The sequence below is a fragment of the Heterocephalus glaber genome, unplaced genomic scaffold (genome assembly GCF_053883595.1).
Source record: "Heterocephalus glaber isolate CG9 unplaced genomic scaffold, H.glaber_assembly_v1.0 deba00001547, whole genome shotgun sequence".
Taxonomy (NCBI): domain Eukaryota; kingdom Metazoa; phylum Chordata; class Mammalia; order Rodentia; family Bathyergidae; genus Heterocephalus; species Heterocephalus glaber.
Window position 1 is genome coordinate 14,040,294 of NW_028258340.1, and position 7,398 is coordinate 14,047,691.

Consider the following 7,398-nt stretch of genomic DNA (forward strand, 5'->3'; position numbering starts at 1 on the left):
CTTCTGTGCATTAGGTCTATCACAGTCTTCAGAGATAACAACATCCTTGTGTTCATCAAATGGTTACACAGTTGCAGAGGGATCAGATACAGAAGCCTTGGTGTCATATATAGCTATATCAATATCTATATCTACATCTATGTCTAATCTATAACTATATTATACCTGTATTTCTTAGGTTATATACAAGCTACATATTTGTCTTTCATATGTTCTGGTACAGATTTGGTTCATAGCAGGCATTTAGTATGTATTATTGCTGACTTGTTTCACTGTCTTGACTTCTGAATGACAAGAAATAGAAGGTATGTAAGGCCATGACTACTACATATGCTGAGACTAATCATGGTTAAGGTGCACAATAAGAATGGAGGTGTGTGTATGTGTGTGTGTGTGTGTTAGGGAAAGGGAAGAGAGAATTTTTTTTTTGTACTGGGGATTAAACTCGGGTCCTTGTGCTTGCGAGACAGACCGCATAACCACTGAGCTAAATCCCCAGCCCGGAAGAGAGAATTTTAGGCCTTTCCTATCTACATTTCCACAGCACATACTGCGGCCTGTTTCAAGATGGCATGAAGAGCATTATCTAAATGTTGCAAAAACCATTTTATTTACCAATTAAATTCCCCTCTCCTTAGGCTAGACCAAACTTCTATAGTACAGAAATTAATGTTTGACAATAAATGTGAAAATCAGAATGTAAAATACAAAATAGAACATTTGCTTTTGGGTGATGGAAGAGGCAACATTTAAGATTATCATTATCAAAGTACAAATCCAGCCAGGTGTGGTAGTGCATATCTGTAATCCCAGCACTCTGGGAGGCTGAGGCAGGAGGACCATGAATTTGAGCCCACCTTGGCCAATTTAGTAGCTTAGTAAGACTTTACAAAGCAAATAATTTAAAAAGAGCAGGGAATGTAGCTCAGAGAAAAAGCCCTGGATTTAATCCCAGTACCAGAAAAATAGATGCAAGAACAGTTTCATTTTTAAGTGCCTGGCTTTGTATCTGGAAAAACAATAGTTGAACAAAATAAATAATATGATTCATTTTACTAATAATGTTATCACCATTTAGGGACTCTAGCTTTCAAATTTTCCTTTGTCACATCTTTTTCATAGAAGACTTCTGTTGTTTCCATTTTTTTTTTTTTGTATATATCATTCAGTAGTCATTGGATATCATCACATCCTGCTTAGGAAAACATCAAAATCAAATAATAACACATTTATCTATAATGAAAAGTAAGTGTAAAATAATTCCTCATAAATTTGTACATTTAAAAGTGACAGCTGTTCATTCATTTCCCTATTAGAATATTCAAGGTTTCCTATTGTTATCAACTACCAAACCCTTTCATCAAACTTCATATTATTTCAAAAAAATTATGAACTTTCTTTGTTTAAAGCTATTTTTCCTCTGTAAATGATAATTCTTTTCGAATGACAATTGTTTGAATCACCAAAAACGGAGATGAATGTTCTTTTTTTTTTTTTTTTTTTTTGGTACAGGGGATCGAACTCAGGACCTTGCACTTGCGAAGCAGGTGGTGGCACCACTGAGCTAAATCCTAGGCCCAGAATATTTTAATTCTAATGCCAAGATAGATTTAACAAAGCTTACCTAATTTATATTCCATGTACCTCAGTTTACTAACTTAATTTGTTTTACTCTTTTGCAGAAAATGGCTGCATTTGTGTCTGTGGCTGCATTTGTGTGGGGAAGATGGCACTGGCTATATTTGTCACATGATGGAGAGTTTGTGAATAAAAGTGAAATTTTGCCCAATGCTTTTGTTTGCAAACCTAATTGCTTGCAAACAGAAGCTCACTTCTGTGAACCAAGAAATTACTGTAGATATTATAGCAGCCTAAGAATTTTTTGATTGCCATATTATAGTTGATTTATATTGAGTTTTGAACAACTAAAATTCAAGAGGTTTTGTTTTGTTGGAAAACTGGTTTTAGGATTTTGCACTTTAATTTTTAAGGTATTCTTTTTACCATGTAATTCATCTTTTACATATAAATACTAAATATTGTCATTCAAAGTATTAGTTACACCTAAAGCCCTGGTACTCTGCATGTAAGAAATTCTTTCATGCCTTTTGTCCAGTCTTTAATCAATTCTGTATCTACTTCCCACCTCCCACTATGGTAGATAGGTAAGTTAATTAGATATCTTGTAGGCAGTTAGACAGGGTAAGGGGCCAGCCCTCCAGGAACCAACACAGCAAGGAGCCAACATGGACAACAATTGAGGCACATTTACTAGTTAGAATTATAAAAACAAGAGGTACTACTTCCCCTAGAGAGAGAGATAGCAGTGATTGATATTCTAAATGGGAAATTCCTTGTATGTGACTTGTTTTCCCATTTGATCCCCACTTAATCAATATTACCTGGGTGACTGCACTTGTAACCTTATTGGTTGGTCATGGTTTTGTCCCACCTCATGCCCACCTTGTAAATTTCCATTGGGTCTTATAGTTTTGTTCCACTTTGTAACCGCCTCACCACATGGCTTTGCTGGATAAAACATCTTTAAAACATGGGGTGAGTGGACAACCCACTTTCCAGTCCCCCTTCTGTCTCTCTTAGGCAGAAGCTTTCTTTCTCCCAATAAATTTTTCCTACTATTAACCTCTGTTGTTCCTAAAATTCATTCTTCGATTTTAGAGAACACAAACTTGTGTTTTGGATATCTAATAGGTTTGGGAGTTACATCTCTTCCCCCTATATCATTTTGGAGGTCTTCCACTGAGATTACTGGTTGGAGGTAAGAGTTTGCTTTTGTTCCATAGGTTCTAACTTTAGTCTTTTTGCTTCATAGATTGTAACTTTTGTTTCATAGCCTCTCAAGATTTGTTTCTTAGATTCTGATTTTTGTTTCATATAAATTCTGATCTTTGTTTTGGCTTTTGTTTCAAAAGTGTCTTAATTTTAAGTTGTGTTTTAAATTTTTCCAAATTTCTTGTTTTTTATGTGCTGCATTTAGACTTATTTGCTTAAAAATGCTGTAAAATGGGTCTCTTATGAAATCATCTCAGATAAAGACAGTTCAGGCTTTTATCTGTCCCTTATAGAATGCCAAACAGTGGTTACTCTGCCAGCTAGTAATTGCCTGTAGGGCAGCTGCTACTCTCAAAGCAGAGGACAGGTTTCTCCAGTCTCCCTCTGGTGAATCCCCACTCCTATTGATACCAATGGCGGGTGGAATGTTGACCAGACAGGCAATTGGGTTCCTTTCAGAGACAGATCCCTGATTGCATGAAAGTAGCGGAAACTGAGGTGACAACTGAGGGGTCATGGCCAAGGCTACTCTGGTGGAAACCCAAAGGTCCCTCAGAAGAAACTAGCTCCCGACAGCCTGTCCAGGTAATCAGCAGAAAATCTCCACGTCTTGTCCCTATCTGGGCTCCTCAGTGAGGTGAAAGGGGAACTCCGTCAGTGATCATCAGATATCCTCTGACTCAGAGTGGTCTGAAATGATGCCGTCAGAGCCCTTTCTTAAGCCTCTGTTAAGAGTTGTGCTACAAGCTTGGACTGCTTTCTCTACTACTAGTAAGACAGACCTCTAGACAAATATAAAAAACTAAATCTTTGATAGATTAAAAACTACCTAAACCTTCCCTCCCCCTCCTAGGCAATGGTCTTCATCATTTATGTGTGTAAGGGAGAAAAATGCCTTTGCTGATAGGTTGTGGACTTTGAAATGCTGACTGTGGACTTATAAAATCCTATATGGTGATTTTGGGGGATGTTTAACCAGCTTGAGCTTTATTTGGAATTTTTCTCTCTGCTAGTGAGTTAAAAACTCCCCTTAAACTTTTCTCCAACTTGTTGGGAGTTCATTTGAAAATCCTTACAGTCAGACTGCTCCTCCTTCCAGAAAGTCAGACTAAGTCAACTTGCAACAACTGTTTTATCTTACACTAGGAAAAATAACAATCGGTAACTTGCATTTGTGTTTTTACATGCTAATTAAAATATGGAACTATTTTAGCCGGCCTTTCTCTTCATTCATGCGTGCATAAAAAGTGCCCATCAACTGGAAACTGGATAAAGAAGATGTGGGTTATTTTATAAAATGGAGTACTACTCAGCCATAAAGAATGGGAAACTATAGACATTTATAGCTAAATGGATGCATATTGAGGCCATACTCTTAATAAAATCAATAGGACACACATGTGTAAATACCAAATAGTTTCTCTAGTGTGGGAAACTAAAAGTGTAAATAAGGATTAAAATGAATAATTGATAATTTGAAATAGGAAAAGGTCCAAAGGTGTAGGGGTGGTGGGAGGGGAAGGGGAAAGGAAGGAAGGGAAAGGAAAAATTATGAGAAAAGAAAAAAAATGGAAATGAAATCTATGTAAATAGGGAAGGGTGGAGGGGGTGAAGAGCACACAGGTAATGGGAAAAAAAATAAGAACCAAGATATATCATGTACAGGTACAAGCACCCAATGATAAATGTAAATGTATTGTATATCTAAAATGTACCAATAAAATAATTTCTTAAAAAAAGTTGATAAGAGTGCCTTTACTATGTAGATTATGGCTGCTAGGAGGACCTATGAATTTCAAATATTTAATACATTTAAAATGGGCCTTAAAGGAATAGCCTTGTATTGCTGCTAATAAAAGTTGCCTAAATGACTGGATAGACAACAGAAATGTCTCAGAGCTTTCTCTGCCCTAGGGCCCAGGGCAGAATCTCTGACTTACCATCTCTGGAGGTGATTTCTTTACATTAAAAATGCCCTAATTTGACTGTTGACCTATTTTCCTCTCTCTTTCAAGGAACTAAAAAGCTGGGGTTTAAATCTATTGGTTTATTAAAAATACTTCCTTTTATAAACATGATTGTTATGGCTGAAGTCAATTATAACGTGTTTTGAGAGTACCTACTGGAGTAAGGATATGAGTTCCCTAAAAAAGATAAGATCACGCACCGGTAAAGGGTAGATAGTCCAGTCAAGTTTTATTTTCTGGGTCTCTCTCCAGATGGTAGGTACCTACTCTGGAGTAAAATAAACCTTGGGGGATGCTCTGGGGATGCCCTGGGGATGCCCTAGGGGGCACAGAAATTAAACAGAGACTTATGAGATGCCATATTTGTTTCTTTTGTTTCAGATTAAAAACTCCATATCTTAACCTCTTACTCCTTTAAAATATATTAAAGAACAATTTAGTATTTCTCTACACCCTTGCATGGTGTGCCTACCTCCTAAAGCCAAGTACCCCAAAAAAGTACTATGATGCTCTCTTACAATTAAAATTATACTATAAAAGAAAAAAAATGGTCAAAATCACCATATGTTAAGATTTTCTTTACATTAAAAAGTAATTCTTGCTTGTGTTCAAATATAAATGTGGGCCATAAAAAAATGAGAGACACCTCACCCTTAAGTCATTCAGTACCTCTGAGCCTGAGGCTACTCCTTGCACTTTAAAACCTAAAAGCAAAGTTTCCAAGACAACTTTAAGCCTAACCACCAGGTTCTGAGGGTGGAGTTTCTAGGCCAGACATAATTAAAACCTCCATGAGGCTATATCCATCCTTAGGTAAATTGCTCAGATCCTTCAAAGACAACATCCCTTACAGAAAATAAATGGCAAATATGGGACTAACTGTGTTCATGTGTCTTTTTCTCTCAGTGATCTAAGACAGATCAAATGAGACCTAAAAAAGTTTTCAGATGACCCTGATACAAACATTGAGGTCTTTAGAGGACTCGCTCAGATCTATGGACTAAATTAAAATGATATAATCTTGCTCTTAAATCAAATATTTATTTCTAATGAGAGAAAGTAGTATTACAAACTGCAACTATGTGTAGAGACAAATATTATCTTAACTTTAAAACCTCAAAAGACAGAAGACCAGGAAAACTACTAGTTCCTACTGAAACATAAGCAGTTCCTATACAAGACCCCACTGGCCTGCCAATCAGATAGGAGATTAAATAGAAGACATTTTCAGGCATATATTCTTAAAGGTTTAAAAAACATAAAAACTAAGTCCTTCAATTATTTTAAATTGTCAACTATTTTGCAAAAAAAAAAAAAAGCTAAAAACATCACTGGATCCTGATTTGATGAAAAAAAAAAAACCTACAGTTTTTTCCAGGTCAGTCTTCCAATATGTAGATGGTATGCTGTTGTGTGCCCTTCAAAAGAGCTTTCTAGCCAAGACATCTGCTGTGCTAAATTTTCTAGCAGACAGGGGTTATAATGTTTCTAGATCTAAGGGACAACTTTACAGCCTTGAGATAAAATATTTAGCCCTTATTATATCTAAGAAAACCCAAAAACTGGGATAAAAAAAAAAATTAAACCAATTCTTTCCTTTCTAAAGCCCAAGACTAAAATAGCTAAGGAGATTTCTAAAAATTACAGGCTTTTGTGGCCCTCAGATAACAATATATAGTGAAATTGTGTGACCCTTCTATTAGCTTATAAAAAACTCAAAAGACAGCCATATTTTAACCTAGGAACCTGATTCCCAGGCTGCATTCCAGAAGTTCAAACAAGCACTTCTAAGTGCCTGCCTGCAGGACACCATTTCAGTTTGTATGTTAATAAAAGGTGAGACATGGATTTGGGAGTGTTTCTACAACATCAGGGAGCTGCTCAACAGCCTGCAGGATATTTAAGGCATAAATTAGATATTATAGATTCAAAATAATTTATTTTTTAAAGCCCTGAACAATATAGTTAAAACACTTTTATTCTCTATCAAGAGGCAAAAAGCAGCCATTTGGGTTCTTTGATTATTGGTTTGATTTTTTTGCTTGCCAATGCAGTTGGAGTCAATCATAGCTTTTGTCTCTGGAGACATGTTTTGCTAAAGATTACAGATCCACTCTGGAAAAGCTCCTGATCTTAAATGTCCTTCTACACCTGAGATGCTTAAGATTTAGTTCTTGTGCCATACTTAAAGGTGCTCTTCTGCCCCTTCTCCACTGCCCTGCCCCTGAGAAATAACACAGTTTGATTCAAGGCACTTCCCTCTTCTGTGGCTGCTGGATTTCAAGACAAAGCTTCCAAAATGGTGAGTTTCCTCTCCTTAAAATCCCTCCAGAGTAAAGCTAGCCTTCACTTATCTCTGGGCCATATAGAAAACTGGTCTAGGTTTAATCCTAAAACTCTCAAAAGTTAAAAATTTTAGTTCAGCTTTATCTGTCTTTCAGCCCTCAGACAGAATTTAAAAATGGTAAAAACAGCTAACCTGGCTCTGGCCACTTCCTTACACTGGAACTAGATGAGATAAGTCTAAGAGACACCTTAGATTGGACCCAAAACAAGAGGGATACACAGAGATGCCTTCATTTTCTTTCTTTAAAAAAAAAAAAAAAAAACCTGTCATAGGTAGACATCTACAGCAAGG